Raw genomic sequence first — 20,046 nt, forward strand, 5'->3', positions numbered from 1 at the left:
AAAAATAGAAAATCCATGGAGTTTGCGAATCAGAGTTTGAACTTCAGGGGGCTCAATGATAGGTTGGTCTGAAATATTAGGGTGTGTAGCAGCGGTTGATACCTGAGCGACTTCTGACTCTAGATTTAATCGTATTAGAGAAGTCGGGGGAGTTGGTGAGGGCGATTTACTCTCAGAACGGTGTTTAGATTTTGATTTAGATGCCATTCTAGTTCGGGCCCTCCTTCTAGCGCCAAATATGTTGAAGGCCCAAAAATCGGGTCGACAACAAGGGGGATACCCACCTGGTCCAGACCTTGGTTGGCAGCACCTTATCCGTTTGGTATAGCGGGTCCGACTGGGGATAATGGGACCAGTTTCCCAATCTAAGGGGTGTGTGTGTGTGTAGAGTTGAATGATGCTGATCTAGGAGTGTTCTAAGCTAATTTAATTCAAACTTCTAAGCTAACTCTATGCTATTGTAACCTAATAAAGGAAAAACAACACATCTAATCTACACTAACCCGGGTGTATTTCTTCTATTATGCGATCTAAAAAGATTTCAAACAATAACTGGTAATAAAGATCATTCAGCTATCATAAGAATAGAAATCAATTAAGATAAACCATTCTGCATAAAAAATTAGGCAAAACAGTTGTGAACAGCATATCGCATAATGAGTTATTCATATATCAAGCACGAATAAATGACTCCACCATACAGAAGTGCCAAATGGTAACCCACACATTCATGCATTAACGTATAAACAACTGAAACTGCATATCACTTTAAGAATATGAAAAGAAACAGGTCAAGAGATAAAAGTACCATTTATGACTGGTTCCACTCATAAGCTTTAAGCAATAACGATTTATCTCTACTTGTTCTAACATCTACTAAGAGTACAAAAGTGCAACATCAGTAGCAGACATTAAATGCAAACATTGATAAATCTTGATCCATCCATTCACCAAAAACCCCCTCCGAGGGTGCAAAAGTGCATGTTCTGAGGACAAGTTTTTTGACAAATTTCCGGACCCTTCTCTAAATGCCTGAGAAGGGTTTAAATACTGCTAACTAATTAATCTTAATTACATAAATTTATGACACGGTTTCAAATGACCGCCCTTCTACTAAAGCAAAATTATTTCTAAAAATTAAATCTAATTTCTAACCGTTTCTGTATTTGCTCCTTAGTGTTGTAAGAAATGCAACATTTGCCTGGGAAGAGTCGGCTGGTTGTCTTCTTCTTTCGTTTGAGTTACGAAAATAGAAACAACAAGAGCTAGCACCGCTTTTCTGACAAACTAGAAGATATTTTCCTCTAACTCGGTGTATTCGCTGCATGTATTCTTGGTAATAACCCAAATTTCTCTCAAACTGATTGTGCTATTGCTATTTCTCTTTCCAGCCTCGCGAATGACTGAATAAATCAAGGACTTTGCTCTCTGGACAATTTTCTGAATTGAAAATTGCTTCCGTTCTTTGTTCCAGGCTTTTCTGGAGCGCTTTCCCTCTTTAGTGTTTTTCTTTTTGCTTTACCCAGTCTAAGCTTCAGGATCTTTTGTGAACATGTTGCTTTTGTGCGCCTTTGACTATGAGTCTTGGATAGTCTATTTCCATCAGTGTCTGTTGAGTGATACTCTGGAATCCGCGGTCCTGCTGCATGCGGCATCCGTTTGTGAATGCATTTCTTCTCTGTTCTCCTTAGATGTTTCCTGCATATTGATTTATAATAGTTGTTGTCTTGTAGTTTACGCAAAGAAAAAGAGTAACGACGAAAAGATTGACATGAAAGATTTAAGCTCTAATGAATGCATAATCATGACACTCATAGTGAACTGACTCTTCGAAAAACACAATACAATCCTTCTCGGATACTTTGGCGTACAACCATTAAATTCTTTTTTAGGTGCGCCCTCAATTTGGTCTGCAGACAGCTTTCCTTGAACGCTGTGCCGAGGAACCTTTGCGATGAGTGATTTCTGCGACTCGCATCGCAGTGTCGAGGATTGCGTCGTTTAAGATGTATCATCGTAGGAATTGGTGATCGCATTCATCGCAGATCGCAGTATCGCAGATCGCAGTTTCATAATTATCGTGTGTTTTTTATGCGATGTTGCGATATGCGACATCGCATGTCGGCCGTCAGCGATTCCTTAAGTTTTTCATTTAAGAGCGCTTCACAATATAAGCGATGCGATATAGCTTTTAGGGAGTTTAAAATACAAAAATTTTTGATAAAATGTTTTTTGGATTTTCGTTAAGGGTCCCCATTTGCTTGGTGTTATTGCTAATACCAATCAAAGAGGGGGGGTGTTGGTGACCACAAAAAATACTTATATAGAAGATCAAAAGGAGGTTAGGTTAGTTAGAAAATAGATAAAAAGTCTAGAAAATAAAAATAAATAAATAAAAATAAAAAGTAAATAAATAAATAAATCAATGAATAAATATTAAATAAATATAAATTAGTTAATAATAATAATTAGTAAATACATAAATAATAATAAATAAGTAAAATTAACCAAAAAGAATTCAATAGAAATAAAATACAAAAATAAAATAGTAAGGTAAAAAACCTAAAGAGGAGGGTAGGAAACCAACTAGGAAGAGAGTGCTGGGACCCAACACCTACTGATTTTCCAGCCATCTTCCCTATTGAGATTGCATGGCCTTTTTTCAATCTCAAGCGCTTCCCTAAATTTACGATGATGGAAATGTAAAACCTTAGCAATAACACTAGCCTCCTCAATACAAACATGATGATTGGTTTTTTCAGCATGTTCAGCTAAAGCAGAAGACTTAGCTCGCCTATGTTTAAGGTCCGCTGCGTGTTCGCTAATCCTTTGATTAATGGAGCGACCAGTCTCCCCAATATAGGGGGTCCCACAGGAACATGGGATCAAATAAACACCTTTCATATCCTTAGGGTAGATAGGATCCTTCACAGATCTTAGGGACCTACGAATGGTGTTCAGGGGCCTAAAGGTCACAGGGATACTATGCTTCCTGAGAATCCTTCCAGTTCTATCGGTGGTCCCTTGAACATACGGAAGATGGACACCTGGAATTCGTTCCTTCGGTTCCCATTTAGTCGGAGAGTTCTTAGAAGCTTTACGAAAAGCCCTCTGACCCAAGTGTCTACTATAACCATTCTCAACAAAGACATCAAGAAGATGGGATTTTTCATTCTCAAAGCTCTTTTTGTCGGAGATCCTTAGGGCCCGAGTAGCAAGGGTATTGAGAACACCCATCTTTTGAGCCGGGAAATGGTGGGAACTGGCATGAAGATACTGCTCTGTATGCGTTTTCTTACGAAAAACTCGATGGGCGAGGGATCCATCACTATTCTTAGAAATAAGAATATCAAGGAATGGAAGGCATCCATCAACTTCTTGCTCCTTAGTGAACTTAATGGCTGAGGATTGATTGTTGAGATGATCAAAGAAGAGATCAAGCTCATCCTGGCCATGAGGCCATATGACATTGGTATCATCCACATACCTTCTCCACAGCTTAGGCAAGAGCTGGGAAGAGCTAAGAGCCTTGGACTCAAAATCTTCCATAAACAGATTAGCAACAACAAGGGAAAGGGGGGAGCCCATCACAACCCCATAGGTTTGCTCGAAGAAATCTCCTTCAAAACTGAAGAAGGAGAGTTCCCCCTTCTGTTTTCTAGGTTCTGGGCAAGGGTTTAAATTTTGCCTTAGCCCCTAGAAAAATTCCTGTGGAAGATATTATTTGTGATATTGAGTTTGGGATCAGAGGTTTACCTGATAGGATCAAGGATACTATTAGGTAGGATTGTGCAGTTGCCTTGAGAAAGGCTAGGCTGCCTAAGAGTAACGTTAGCAAGGATGAATATCTAGCTCTCAGATCCTTAAACCAGAACAAAGATATCATTGTTCTTAAGGCAGAAAAGGGTGGTGCTGCCATCATTCTTAACAGGGTTGATTACCGCAGCAAGATGTTGGATCATCTTCATAATAGTGGTAGCTACAAAAAGCTTCCTAAAAATCCTTTGAAGAAGGTTGCTAGAAATGTGGCTTTGGCCATTAAATCCATTGGCTCATTAAGTTCCTTGCACCATAAGCTCATTGAAAGCAACCCTATTACTCCTAGAATCTATGGTCTCCCCAAGATTCACAAGGAAGGAGCCCCCTTAAGGCCCATCGTCAACACCATTGGGGGTCCTACCTACCTTCTTGCGAAGTTTCTTGCGTTGAAGCTTAAACCCTTGGTTGGTCGGACTGAGTCATTCGTAAAAGACTCTGCTTCCTTTATTGAAGAACTCAAGGACATTAAGCTTGATCCTGAGGACATTCTTGTGAGTTTTGATGTTGTCTCCCTGTTCACTTGCATCCCTATTAATGAGGCCATGGAGGTGATCCACCGCCTAACAGATCCTGGCACGGCCAGGTTGGTTGAGATCTGTCTCACTTCCTCCTTCTTCAGTTTCGAAGGAGAGTTCTTTGAGCAAACCTGTGGGGTTGCGATGGGCTCCCCCCTTTCCCTTGTTGTTGCTAATCTGTTTATGGAAGATTTTGAGTCCAAGGCTCTTAGCTCTTCCCGGCTCTTGCCTAAGCTGTGGAGAAGGTATGTGGATGATACCAATGTCATATGGCCTCATGGCCAGGATGAGCTTGATCTCTTCTTTGATCATCTCAACAATCAATCCTCAGCCATTAAGTTCACTAAGGAGCAAGAAGTTGATGGATGCCTTCCATTCCTTGATATTCTTATTTTTAAGAATAGTGATGGATCCCTCGCCCATTGAGTTTTTCGTAAGAAGACTCATACAAAGCAATATCTTCATGCCAGTTCCCACCATTTCCCAGCTCAAAAGATGGGTGTTCTCAATACCCTTGCTACTCGGGCCCTAAGCATCTCCGACAAAAAGAGCTTTGAGAATGAGAAATCCCATCTGCTTGATGTCTTTGTTGAGAATGGTTATAGTAGACACTTGGGTCAGAGGGCTTTTCTTAAAGCTTCTAAGAACTCTCTGACTAAAAGGGAACCGAAGGAACGAATTCCAGGTGTTCATCTTCCATATGTTCAAGGGACCATCGATAGAATTGGAAGGATTCTCAGGAAGCATAGTATCCCTGTGACCTTTAGGCCCTTGAACACCATTCGTAGGTCCCTAAGATCTGTGAAGGATCCTATCGACCCTAAGGATATGAAAGGTGTTTATTTGATCCCATGTTCCTGTGGGACCCCCTATATTGGGGAGACTGGTCGCTCCATTAATCAAAGGATTAGCGAACACGCAGCGGACCTTAAACATAGGCGAGCTAAGTCTTCCGCTTTAGCTGAACATGCTGAAAAAACCAATCATCATGTTTGTATTGAGGAGGCTAGTGTTATTGCTAAGGTTTCGCATTTCCATCATCGTAAATTTAGGGAAGCGCTTGAGATTGAAAAAAGGCCATGCAATCTCAATAGAGAGGATGGCTGGAAAATCAGTAGGTGTTGGGTCCCAGCACTCTCTTCCTAGTTGGTTTTCCGCCCTCCTCTTTAGGTTTTTTACTTTACTATTTTATTTTTGTATTTTATTTTTATTGAATTCTTTTTGGTTAATTTTACTTATTTATTATTATTTATGTATTTACTAATTATTATTATTAACTAATTTAGTTTAACTAATTTATATTTATTTAATATTTATTCATTGATTTATTTATTTATTTACTTTTTATTTTTATTTATTTATTTTTATTTTCTAGACTTTTTATCTATTTTCTAACTAACCTAACCTCCTTTTGATCTTCTATATAACTATCTTTCCATTTAATTATTAATTTTTAATAATATTTTTAAATAAGATTAATTTATAGGCTTTTAATTTAGAATTTAAGGTCCTTTATTTATTATTATTTTATTTTTATTGTTAATTTTATTTTATTTATTATTGCTTAACTGATTTATTTACTTTTTATTTTATTTTATTTATTTATTTATTTATATTTTAATTTTATTTATTTTTTAAATATTTTTTCTAACTAACCTAACCTCTTTTTGATTTTATTTATTTTTTCCATTTATTTATTAATTAATTTATAATTTTTAATATTTTTAATAAGATTAATTTATATATTACTTAGGCTTTTAAGGTCCTTTATTCAACTAAATTTCCTTCTATATTTTAATTAGCTTATAATTTTTAATAATATTTTTGAACTTTATTCCCCTCATAAATATATTATATATTTTTTGGGCCTTAATATTACTAATTAAACTATTATAATAATTTTGATCCCGGTCCTAGAGTCAAACTAGCCGTTGGTCTAGTTAGTCGTTGGAGGCTCCGCTCAAACTATTTAACATGCTAAGCTGGATCTGTTTCTTCATCTTGTCCTGATGATGAACCACACTAGTTGGTTCGAAACGCGTCGAAAAATGGTTTGCCATGTGATTTTCGCCGAAGAATCTCTCTCTAACATGTTAAATACTTCACTCTTGAGTTTTAAGAAGTATACCCAAGTGCGTCTGGAGAAATCATCAATGAAAGTTAAGAAATACTTGTAGCCAGAGAATGAAACAACTGGAAGTGGACCACATAAATCACTATGCACGAGCTATAAAGGGGCTGAGGCGTGCCAAGAGGCATGTTTTTCAAAACTGTCCCGATGATGTTTTCCGAGTACACATCAGAAACAAACACCATCTCTGCAAGATACCATTGGAAGACCTATCACCATATTTTCTTTACATAGATTCTGAAGAGAGCGATAGTTTAAGTGACCAAATCGCTCATGCCAAAGTTTGCTCACTTCATCATTATGAGCAACAAATACTAAGGGAAGATTTGATGACCCAAAGTTGTGAAACTTATACAACCTTGTAGAATCATTAGCAAGGCCAGTAGCTAAAATTTGTCTAGGATCTCTTAGGTCCTTAATTACAACATCGTGAGGTGAAAATTCAATGATTTTACCTTCACCTGAATGAGTTATATGATATACATATACAAGGTTGCAAGATAAGGTTGGAACACATAATACATCATTAAATTAACCATTGTCTATATGAACAGTTCTAGTCCCTACAACACTAAGAGATCTATCATCACCAACATATATATTTTTGGTGTTACAATCATTTAAAGAAGAAAACATGGCTTTGTTTTTGGCCCTGTGATAAGAAGCTCCATAATCAATGAGCCACTCATGGGAATGAGAAGAAGAAGATACATTTAGTGCATAAACAGACCGCGATGCTTGACAACCACATGCAGAAAGTGTTATTCCTAAAGATGAAGTTGAAGTTGAAGAGTGCTCCAAATAGATGTTATGCTTCTTCGTTGCTGCTTCCAAGGCTTCCATCTTCTTAAAGCATTTGGATTCTAAGTGGCCATGTCGATTACAAAAGTTGCAATGTCTATTAGTCTTCTTCCCTTTGTTTTTATTTGTCTTAGCATTTTGTTGAAATGATTTTTCATTTTGAAGCTGAAAGTGCTTAGGACCCTTGTTTGGTTTAGGACCATTCCTTTTAGGATACAACTTCTTAGGATTCTTTGAATTCGGTTGCTGCTGGGTGGCTAACGATTTCTTAGAAGAGTTTCCAAGATGAAGAAGACCAAGGTGTAAGAGTTTTTCTTGTTCTCTTATTAAAGAATCAAAAAAGGAATCAAAGGAAGGGGACTTGTAGGCTTTTCCTTGAGAAATGAAGGCTTCTCTTGTAGAATGGAAGGTGGAAACAAACGCAGAATAGGTTGGTCCCAACTTAGTAAGAATGGAATAGATAAGGCTACTATCTTCTTTCTTAACCTTAACACCTTCCAAGAGAAGTCTAAGGGTCTTGAACTTGGACAAAAAATCTTCAATGCAAGAAAAATTATTGGGGTCCAATGTAAGCAACTCATTTTCGATTTGATGGTCTTTAAGTTCATTTTTAATTCCAAAAACTTTAGTGATCTGTTTCATTGCTTCCTCAGGAGTATGAAGTTCTGCAATATGGAATCTAAGATCTGGAGAAATAGACATCCCTATCAACCGACGTGCTTGATCTTGCCTATTTTCCCATTTAGCTACCCTATCTTCATCTTTCGGTTTGGTTTCTTGGCCTGAGGCTATTCTGTAGAGACCTTTACTTCTAAGTAAATCCACAATGTAGGACCACCATTGGAAGTAGTTGGTGCTGTCAAGAATAACTTGGCATGGAATTTCCATTTTAGTAGAAACTGAAGCTATGGATGCTGAAACTAAGTGTTCCAATGGAAAGATATCAAAAAATTAGGCTGGTTCAAAAAAACGGCTTTGAAAACGACTTCTGGATGAAGAAGTTATGGCTTTTTGAAGAAAAGTTGATGAAGATGCCGACGAAGTGCGGGAATGTGCAAAAAAGAAAAATACACCCCCAAAAAAGGAGACTTGAAATCAAGACCTCTACTCTCATAAATTAGCTTTGGACCAAGTGAACTAAACTAAAAGTTTGAGAGAGAGAGAGAGGGGTGGTGTGTTTTTTAGTCACTGAAGCTTTGGATTGCGTGCTTGCTTGAGAAAGCTCTTTTTCCCTACAAAAAAAAAAAACACAAAACCAAAACATGGACATACAAACACAAACAAGCCTTATGGCTTGAGGTTAGCTTTACCCGGAAACTAAATATTTTCCTCAAATTTTCTGATTTTCCGAGATCACACTAAGGCGCAGCGGAAAAGAGCATACGCATGAGAAAAATCCTTCCTCTTTGTTTCTGATTTGCCCAGATCGCACAGAGTCGCAGGGCAAAGAGCATACGCAGAAATGAAAGGTATAAATCCGAAAAAAAAAAAGCTAAATAAAACGAAATAATAAACAGAGAGAAAAAACTAGAAACTGCAAATAAACATTGTATACCTCCAGATCTTAAAAATGACGTAGCTAGGGCTACCAAAAATCTTTTCGTGTGAAACGAAAGGGGTTCCTCACTGAAACAGATACTCCCAACACAACAAAGCAGTCCTCTTGGCCTAAAAGTAGTCAAAAACAGTAGATCCAGGAAACGGTAGTCGGATGCAGTTCTACCGGCTTCAAATTTGGCTCACCAACAGACGTGGCCCTCAAATAGCTCCAATACGATGTAGGAATTTACAGGGTAAGTTCCTCAGATAGAACACCAAAGGACACCGCTCACAAATAGATCACAGATCGATACACCAGTACTTTTGACATGGTTAAAACCCTCAAAGAGGGAAACAGTCCACGACTTGAGCCAACGCGGCCACTTCAGGGAATTTATTAATAAAAGAATGAAAATTTACATAAGCTTCTCTCATGAACGGTTTACCTACAAATGACCCTCCATCCTATTTAAATAGAGATCATGGACCAATCGGGTGTTAAGCCGTGGATCAAGTATCGGTAATACCGAGGAGAGAATGAACCGTCGGATCACTACATATTGTGACCATCAGATTGTAAGTTACAAAATGTACATAGTAAAGAAGCACACTTTACCTAACTCTATACTAGACCAAGTTATACTTAACTATGTCCTATGTGTCGGAATATCCTAACAATGATCAATGTTGGGAATTGCGCAATCCATTTTTTTATAAATTCCTAAATACTAGGGGCTTAATTTCTCAAGGAATTACGCAAGCAAATATGGGCTCAAACAGAGGTAGAATTTGAATAAGTATGGGTCATAACTTCTCAGTGAGTAAAGAGATAGGTTATTCACTTGGCGGTTGTTTTTCTTGAGAAAATCAATTGTAATACATCTCTATTCATTATATTAATGCAAGCGCATTTAGGATTTTTAGAATATTTCTTTCCCCAAGAAAAATATTGTATGCATTATGTTATTTCTTATTGCATGTCTAAAATTTTTGTTCTAAATTGTGAATTAACTTCCACAAAGTAGTAGAGTAGGTTTTTGTCTTATGATTTTGATTAAAAATTCATGATTAGTTGGAAATATACACCATAATTTCTAAAAGGATGGTGGAGGAAAATTACAGAATATTTGTTGGGAGACAATATACCTACTTCAAAATATCTACTACAACTTTTGCGAGAAGCATACGTTGAGCACAAATTTTCAAAAAAATTTAAAAATTTTCATTTTTTCCATTTATATTTAATAAATAAAATTTATTTTTGACCATTCCAAATTTAAATATAATCTCTTTCCATATTTTATAAAACCAAAATTAAAATTAACTGCACCAATTCCGAACTGTAAGAATAATGTATTGTAATTTTCTATTACATGTTAATAGATAAAGTAATCATCTCTTTTAAAAATCTAAGAGGAAAGAAAATTTCATACCCCAGAACATGAATTGGATTACAAGACCTAAAATAACCACCACTTTTAAAAGTAGGGAAGGACAGGAAATTTCATACTCCGAATAAAGGTTGGATTACATGTTAATACATAAAATAACCATCACTAGTTTGAAAGAAAAGGAAATGTCACCTCGAAGAAAAGTGGAATTCAAATTTACTAAAACTTATCCTAGGGAAATTATATAAAAATATGAATAAATATAATTATTTATAAACTTGGTCAAGTATTTATATATATATATATATATATATATATATATATATATATATATATATGCATAAATAATAGAGATAGTGTTGTCACATACACATGAGGTTTAAGAAACATATCATACTTATAAGACTATTTTATATTAGTTAAATATAAATTAGAATATATATAAAATATTTTAAGGTTTATTTTTTTAGGTTAATTTTTGCATTAATTTTCATATAATTACACTATATCTATTAAACTTTCTTGATGACTTACCACTTGGGAAATTAGAATAAGGATAAAAGATTATGGAGTTTGTAATAACATAATTAAAATGTAAATGGAAAGATATGTCTATAGAGTAAATAATGGATTTGTTGCACTATAGTTGGGATATGCAATAATAAATTACAAGCTAAAAAGCGACATTGCTATGCTATAATGCCTAAGAGAATATACTATGCAAACTAAAAATAACAATTGACTTAGGGTGTAAACATCCCTAGAAAACGAGCATAGAAATCTAAATTCTAAATAACTTGATTAGAGGGGAACTTGGGCCTCACGATGATAAGGAAGTCTCAAGATTGATGGGTTGTTCCTCGACCTTGCATATGTAACACCCTCCTCCCACACCCACCCAAGTGAACCAGTCCACTAGGGTAAATATGTGATGATGTTATACTATGATATGACTCAAATTCCTAGGTAAAATTAAGTAGGTGGAATCATCCAACAAAAAATTCATTGACTACCCTCAAGGACTACAAAACCCCCAGGACTTAACTAACCACATCGAGTGCCAAACCCCTGAGTTAACTTGACTTATTAATAATCTAGACTGCAAATACCTCTCATGACAAGAAATCCAGTGACTGGAACCATCTAGTTACCCCCATAATCCTACTTCCCAGTGACTATAGACTAAATTACTCTATTTTGTGCCAACAACCCTGATATATGAGTCACTTTTTCATGGCTAGAAACCAGATCTCTGCACAAAAATTAATGAAAATATTAGAAATGGTAAATTATAGATAGAAAATTTTAATTAAAAACTTGATCAAGGACATAACTTGACCCATCTTAACAATGACAGACATTTCGTCCAATACATCATGAACATGTAATCTACAAGTCATAGTTACATATCTCAACATAGGGCTCTCATACTTATATGAGAATTGTTAAGAAGGTCTGATGTCTTCTCTCAATAACTGCAATGTTATCTAATAGGTCATGCATTCATTAACCATTCATTTACTAATGAAAACATGATGAGATCCATAATTAAAGTTTCTCATAAAACCATCCATATAACCAAAATATAACAAGAATAATAACAATGATAGAACAACCATCAAAGTCACATAATAATATGTATAAATACCCATGAAGTACAAAAGGGAAAATAACTCTTATTAACATATGCAAAAGTCAAACAAGTCAGGGACTTCCATGTACCACCCGACCAGAGATTAAGCTGAACTAAATCTTTCTTTTAGCCAATCACCCATGTGCCATATTCCAAGAATCAATATGGGACTCACAACAAAACAACCATGGATTCCTCAGGCTTTACCACATATCCTGCCATTACCGGTCAAGAGATTTCTATGCTCAAAACTCTCATTTATACAACCAAGTTTTACTATTTATCTAGCCATTACCAATCAAAGGATTCCTAGGCCCAAACAAAGAACATACACTACTAGGATTTTTTACAATCCCACCAAAATTGGTCAAGGGATCATTAGGCCTTAAACGAGCTTAAAGACCTCATAATTTCTTCTTGAATACCTTGAGGCTTTACCAGGTATCTTTCCATTACGAATCAAAGTATTTCTAGGCCCTTGAGAATTTTCGTGAGACCACCTCACCCGGTTCCAAAACCATCTGGAAATCTAAAACTAAACTAAATAAAAAAACCCCATCACACCATGTCTATCAGGAAATGGAAAGGAAAGGATGAAACAACAGTAACACCTGGCATATCCCATGCCAATGACAACAAGAAAACCAAATACAAACATGCATGTACCATGCATGTTAAAACCAGCAGGGAAATTATAAATGCAACTCGATACCTGCAAGTAATCCTGCTGTAGTCACTTCACCCAAATATTACATGCTTGATATTTGCTTCCCTTTACTTCCTTGTACTTCCTTTTCCTTCCTTTTTATAATGGTAGAGTGATCCAAGAATCCTCTAAGTGTGCAAGAGTATTAGAGAGAGAGAATAGAGAGAGAGAGCTCCAAAACTGAACTGACAAAAGGTTAAATTCACAAAAGATGTGAACTGATCCTCAGGAGCCTTTTTATTAATGAGGCCTGTATTTTCTTCATTTTCCTCTATTTTCCTTCAATTTCTTCCGCACATGCATCCTGTGACCTTTCACATTCATTTTCTTCTATTTTCCATAACTTCATAAACAAAATGCCAATTAATCCCCCTTTACCTTTCCAAATCCTTTTCCACGTCCTTTGCAAATTTCCCTTAGCCATAATAAGCCAAATGAACACCCACTAGGATATTTTTCCCCACATTCAGCTTGGAATATGTGTCCATGACCTTAGTCTTATTTTTCCTTTATTAACTTTATTACATGAAATTTTAACCCTAGGTTGTTATAGATCCCTCCCCCTTAGGGCAACATCATCCTTGGTGTTATATGACACCTGCAACCAACAAGACCTCTAAAAAGAAAAACACATTACCCATGGATATTTATAACTTAGCTCAATGTATTATTTACAATGATCAGCTCGCTGAAAACAAAACCAACATGACACCCATACTTTTTATTGGAGCTTTATAACACAACATGTTGCAATATTTACAATAACAAACATACATAAATATGTCCATATACAAAAACACATTTTCCTTCACAGGAAAATAATGAAGGATACATAGCCCACATTTGATAATTCATCTCCCATGTAGATTCATCAGACCCAAAGTGCTTCCACTACACTTTAATTTGCTTGATTGCTTGATTCGGGAGCATGAGAATCTTTCATTGCAATATGCTCTCAGGTTCCAACTAGAATTCTCCTTCTAGCTCCACCTGCAATACAAACAAATAAATCACATGGTCAAAAAATTTCAAATATGTTTAAGAAATTAAACATTGAAAACATCATGGACTTTCATTGTCGTAGGTAGTGCAAGTCTGTAGGAAATTGGTCGAATCCTCTCAAAGATCTCGAAAGGTCCACAATACTGAGGTGTTGACTTCGCACATGACCCAATTCTCAAGGATCTCTTCTTGGGCTTGATGCGTAGGTACACATGTTATGCAACCAAAAGCTCATTAAATTCCATATGCTGATCTACATAACTTTTCTTCATATCTTGTGTTGCCTATATATTCTTCTTGATAACCTGTGTTTTCTATTCCATCTCTGCCAACATATCTAGTCTTGTCAACGCCCTATTCACTAGATCACTCCAACTGATGGGAGTATTACGACTATGCCCATATAGTGCCTCAAATGGAATCGTCCTTAGTGACTCCTGATAACCATTGTTGTAATAAATCTCTACCATTGGAAGTTATTCTTTCCACTTTCACTGCTGATGCATAACATACATTCTCAACATGTCCTCCAAATCCTATTGACCCTCTTTGTCTGTCCATCTATTTGTGGATGATAATTTGTACTGAAGGGAAACTTTGTACCCAAACCTGAAAATAATTCCTTCCAATACATGGAAGTGAACTTAGCATCTCATTCTCGTATAATCTTCTTTGGAACACCATGCAACATCACTATCTTCTTAACGAAGACTTGTGCTGCATCACTAGATGAATAAGTAGAATTCACTGCAATGAAGTGTGTTACCTTGGTAAACTTGTCAACCATAACCATAATAGAATCATTTTTTATATATGTCCTCAGTAAACCTCTAATGAAATCCATGGAAATGACCTCCCATTTGCATTCTAGAATCGGAATCAACTGTAGTAGACCATATGGATGTCTACACTCTTCTTTTACCTGTTGATAATCCAAACATCTAGCTACAAAATTTTCCACTTACTTCTTCATATTTCGCCAGTCGTAGAATTTTTTCACTGTTGTCAATGTCTTATGATATCCCAGATGACCTGAATATGGATTAACATTAAATTACCTTAACATAAGATTCTTGAGTTCACCATTGTTTAGCACATAGATCGTGTTAATAAATCTAACCAAACCACCTGCTGTGAGATGATAGTCCACATCCTGATCACCTGTACCCTGTTGTTGTAGCTTGTGCCTAATATCCTTATAGATATAATCTGTTAGGTCCCTATAACACTAGTGATTACCCCATTACTGTTGTAGTTGTATCCCTTATTAATATTGTTGTGCCTTTATATTATTATTGTTAGGTCAGCTGGGTTATATTGTGACTCCTTAGACTCCTATATATAGAAAGGAGGTTTTGTCATTTGAATCATCAAAGAATCATTCATTTGCGTAATGTAAAGGAAGTTGCCCCCTCGAAGAGGCTGAATTCTAAGGCATTGATCTATCTCTTCTATCTTTTTGTGAGCTGGTTTCATAACATTTGGTATCAGAGCTTTGGATTCTAGGGTTTCACTGCTCCAAATAGGTCATCGTGGCATTTTCACTATAACTTTTTTTCTGTGATGTTTCAGAAGCGAGAAAAAAAAACCCATTTGAGACGAGATCACAGTGAAGCTCAGGTCTAAATTTCAAATCTTTTCATGCTATATTTGCGGAGATATGATCTGAGGAAGTTGGTCTTTTTGCAGACTCCTGAATTACATTCCAAATAGGTGACCTGGGGAAAATCATCATAACTTTCTCTCTGAGCATCGGATTGAAATTTCATAAGAAGGTACAAAAAGAGAATGGACTTTAGTTTCTTGTATATATTTTTCAGAGCCAAAGGTTAAAACAAGGACACGTGGCACATCGTACAAGTTTTCTCTACTGAACTCGTCTATAATCAGGTCACTGTTGGAGATTTGGCATAACTCCTCCTTGGAGAATCTAATTGGGATCAGACTGGTGGCACTGGAAAGAGGACATAGAGGACTACTATAGATCGTAATTTCAGAACTGGATGATCTGAAATTACAGAGATACATCAGAGGCAATATTGAGGTCCTACAAAGTGAAAAAAGGTGTGTGGAATTTTTTTTTTAATTTTTGCTTAAGCTTGGTTTGAAAAATCATTTTGAAGGAATTCAAAGGGAATAGTAGAGAATTATTATCGGTAGCTAATGCCCCGAGGAAAGAAAATGCAATCACCTAGTAAGTAACCTGAAAGCTCTAGCATGACTCATGAAGAAGAGGAAGAAATGCTACATGATATATCAAAATTACAAGACCAAGTGCAACAAATTTCACTATCACAAAAGCTAACAAAAGCTAAGATAGATGGCGTGGAATCTAAGATAAAGGGCATGGAAGCTAAGATGAATGGTTTGGAAGCTAAGATTGACAATTTGAAGATAGATTTGAAGACAGATTTGATAATTTTTTTACAAGAAATACTTACTAAGGGTGAAAAGGTAGTAAAGGAAACTCATGATGCGAACAAAAGAAATGTTAATCATGATTTCATAGACTCTAATGTTGGATCAAAGACCCACCATATTCAAAAATCGATATGAGGAAGTTTGATGGCAAGGATCCCGCAACATGGATATTACAGATGGAGAAATTTTTCGATCTCAATAATGTGCAAAAAACACAAAAGGTACATATTGCAACTTTATATTTGGAACCAAATAAGTTTGTATGGTATCAATGGCTTTTCTCTCATAAACAAATTATCACTTGGGCAATTTTTATGAAAGAATTGACAGCGCATTATGAGGATACAAAAAGCAGCACCTTTTTTAGCCAATTGATAAGTCTCAAACAAAAGGGTTCAATAATGGAGCACATTTAGGAGTTCCAAAAATTGAACATAAGGGTAAAAAATATTCCAGAGGAGCATAGGATTGATGTGTTCATAGGGAATTTAAAGGATAATATCCAATATGATGTTCGCCTTTGGGAACCTGATTCATTAGAGAGGGCATTCAGGTTAGCAAGAAAAATGGAAAGCAAAATTATGGCAACCAGGAAGCATACCACTAACAACTATAAAGATGGAAGTATTGTTCGCCCTAGTCTTCCAAAACCTATAAGGTTGACACCACAACAATTTGAATAAAAAAGAGCAAGAGGGCTTTGTTACAGTTGTGATAGCAAATACACTAAAGGTCATAAGTGTGCTAAGAATAAATTATTATACATAGATTGTGAAGAGGAAGAATAAAAGGAGCAAGAAAGGTCAAAGGAAGAGGATATACTCCAAGAACAAAGCCTACATAAAGAAGAAATGAATCTGACCATATCTTGTAATGCATTGGCTGGAATTACCACTCCTCAAACCATCAAGATAGAAGGAAAAATCAAAAAGAAAAAGGTAATAGTGTTGATTGATTCAGGAAGTACCCACACTTTTATTCATTGTAAGGTAGCAAAAGAATTGAATTGCTTCCTATATCCAACACCAGAGTGTCAAGTGATCGTTGCAAATGGAGGAACAATAAATTGCTCTGCAAAGTGCCATAATATCAAGCTATCCATAGGAGAATATGTATTGACTAGTCCAATGCTTTCCATTCCAATGGGAGGCGCTGATGTTGTACTAGGAGTCCAATGGATACAATCCTTGGGTATAATAGCTTTTAACTTTCGAGAACGTTTCATGAAATTTTATGCGGAAGGAAAGGAAGTTGAATTAAGGGGTATTGTAGGGAAACCGTGAAAGATAATAAGCTCTAACAGTATGACAAAGCTTTTGAAAAGGGAACAAAGAGGTGTAATTGCACAATTATGTTCGCTAGATGTTTCCACACTGAAATCATCTATTTCTCCAGATTTCCAAAATGTCTTGGACAATCATTCCAAGGTATTTGAGACTCCCAAAGGTCTCCCACCTATTCGTGATCATGATCATTCTATTCATCTGATTCCAGGAAGTGTTCCTCCAAACATCAGGCCGTACAGATGTCCCTATGCCCAAAAGAATGAAATTGAACGTATGGTTGCAGAAATGCTAGAGGCTGGTATAATTCAACCTAGTCAAAGTTCTTTCTCTGCTCCAGTAGTATTGGTGCACAAGAAGGATGGATCATGGTGCATGTGTCCAGATTATAGGGAGCTCAACAAGCTCACTATTAAAGATAAGTTTCCCATTCCTGTCATTGATGCATTATTGGATGAATTGCATGGATCAATTTACTTCACCAAGTTGGATCTTCGTTCAAGATATCATCAAATCAGAATGAAGACTGAAGACATTTTGAAAACAACATTTAGAACTCATGAGGGTCATTATGAATTTTTGGTCATGCCTTTTGGCCTTACCAATGCACCCTCTACATTTCAAGGTTTGATGAATTCCATTTTCAAACCCTCCTTAGAAAAATTGTGTTAATATTTTTTGATGATATACTAATCTACAACAAGTCTTGGAAGGATCATGTTGAACATGTTGACAGGGTGCTACAACTATTGGAGGAGAAACAATTATATGCAATAAGATCCAAATGTTTCTTTGGAGTACAAGAGGTGGAATATCTGGGTCATATTGTATCTCATGGAGTTAAAGTAGACCCTAGCAAAATTAAAGCCATTAAGGAATGGAAAATCCCCACATCCATAAAGCATCTGTGAGGATTTCTCGGGTTGACAGGGTATTATCGCAAGTTTGTTAAGAATTATGGGAGAATAGCAGCACCTCTAACAACATTGTTGAAGAAAGATGCATTTTCATGGACTCCAGAAGCAATAAAGGCCTTTGAACATCTTAAAGAGGCAATGTGCCAAGCACCGGTCTTAGCTACACCGGACTTCACAAAAACTTTTATTCTGGAATGTGATGCTTCAGGAAGTTGAATTGGTGTTGTTTTAATGCAAGATGAAAGACCCATTTCTTTTGAAAGTCATCCAATCAAGGGAAAGTTTTTACACAAAGCTATTTATGAGAAGGAAATGTTGGCAATACTACATGCACTTAAGAAATGGCGACCCTACCTAATGGGAAGACACTTCAAGGTAAAACCGGATCATGATAGCCTTAAATACTTTTTAGAACAAAGATTATCCTCTGAAGAGAAAAATGTGGTGGCAGATGCACTCCCAAGAAAGGATGAGGATGTGGAAGCCTTTTTGTGCGCCATTTTTGTTATCCAACTAGATTGGATAAACGAAGCAAGGGAGGAATGGAAGAATGATGAAGAAGTGTGGGCACTTATTCGAAAGTTACAACAAGATTCTAGTACATCTGATACATTTAGCTGGCAAAATGATTCGTTATGGTACAAATATTGCTTATACCTCTGTAAGAATTCCCAAATCAAGCAAAATATTCTTATGGAATTGCACACTTCTCCCTTAGGAGGGCATTCAGGATTTTTAAAAACATACCACAGGGTTAAGAAGGAATTTTTTTGGGATGGCCTTAAATCGGATATTCAAATGTTTGTGGTGGAATGTTTGGTTTGCCAACAAAATAAAGTTGAAATAATTAAGACCCCGGGTTTATTACAACTTTTATCCATTCCAAAGCAACATTGGGAGGAGGTTTCAATGGATTTTATCACAGATTTACCCAAGACTGAGGGAAAGAGTGTCATCATGGTGGTAGTTGACAGACTTACCATGTATGCACACTTTTATGCATTATCACATCCATTTAAAGCCAGTACAATGTCTACTGCATTTATGGAAATAATTTAAAAGCTACATGGAAACCCAAAGATTATTGTAAGTGACAGGGATCCCATTTTCACTGGAAATTTTTGGACAAAATTATTTTCTTTTCTCAGTACTCAGTTAGCCCATATCTCATCTTATCATCCTCAATCTGATGGGTAAACTAATATAGTAAATAAATGTTTGGAAGGATATCTTCGTTGCTTTGTATCTGATAAACACAATGGGTCAAATGGTTTCCTCTGGCTGAATGGTGGTATAACACTTCCTTCCATACAACAACAAAAATGACCCCATTTATGGAACTTTGTGGATATCAGCCACCATCCATCACATCATATTTAAGAGAAAATTATAAGGTTCAAGCAGTGGAACATCACATTGAGCATCAACAATAAGTCCTCCAACTCTTAAAGGATAACCTCATGCTGGCGCAGCATAGAATGAAACAACAGGCAGATCAACATCGCAACGGAAGAAGTTTTGATGTAGGTGATTGGGTATTCCTACAGCTATAACCATATAAACAAATGTCACTCAAGCAAGCTAAGAAGAATAATAAATTATCATCAAAGTATTATGGTCCGTACAAGGTGTTGCAAAATATTGGTACTATGGCATACAAATTGGAGCTCCTTGCAACTTCTCGAGTGCACCGAGTTTTCCATGTTTCATGCTTAAAGAAGGTTATAGGCGACAAGCTCCCAATTCAAACAGTATCTCCAGAACTTGACGAGGAAGGATAAATTATATTGGAACCGGAAGCAGTTACAGAAACAAGAACTTGACAGCTACGAAATCGATCAATTTTGGAGTATCTCATCAAGTGGAAGAACTTATTCTCTAAATATTC

This window comes from Pinus tabuliformis, chromosome 1_2 (assembly GCF_031772625.1).
Source record: "Pinus tabuliformis cultivar Carrire ecotype Pingquan chromosome 1_2, CPIR1, whole genome shotgun sequence".
NCBI lineage: Eukaryota > Viridiplantae > Streptophyta > Pinopsida > Pinales > Pinaceae > Pinus > Pinus tabuliformis.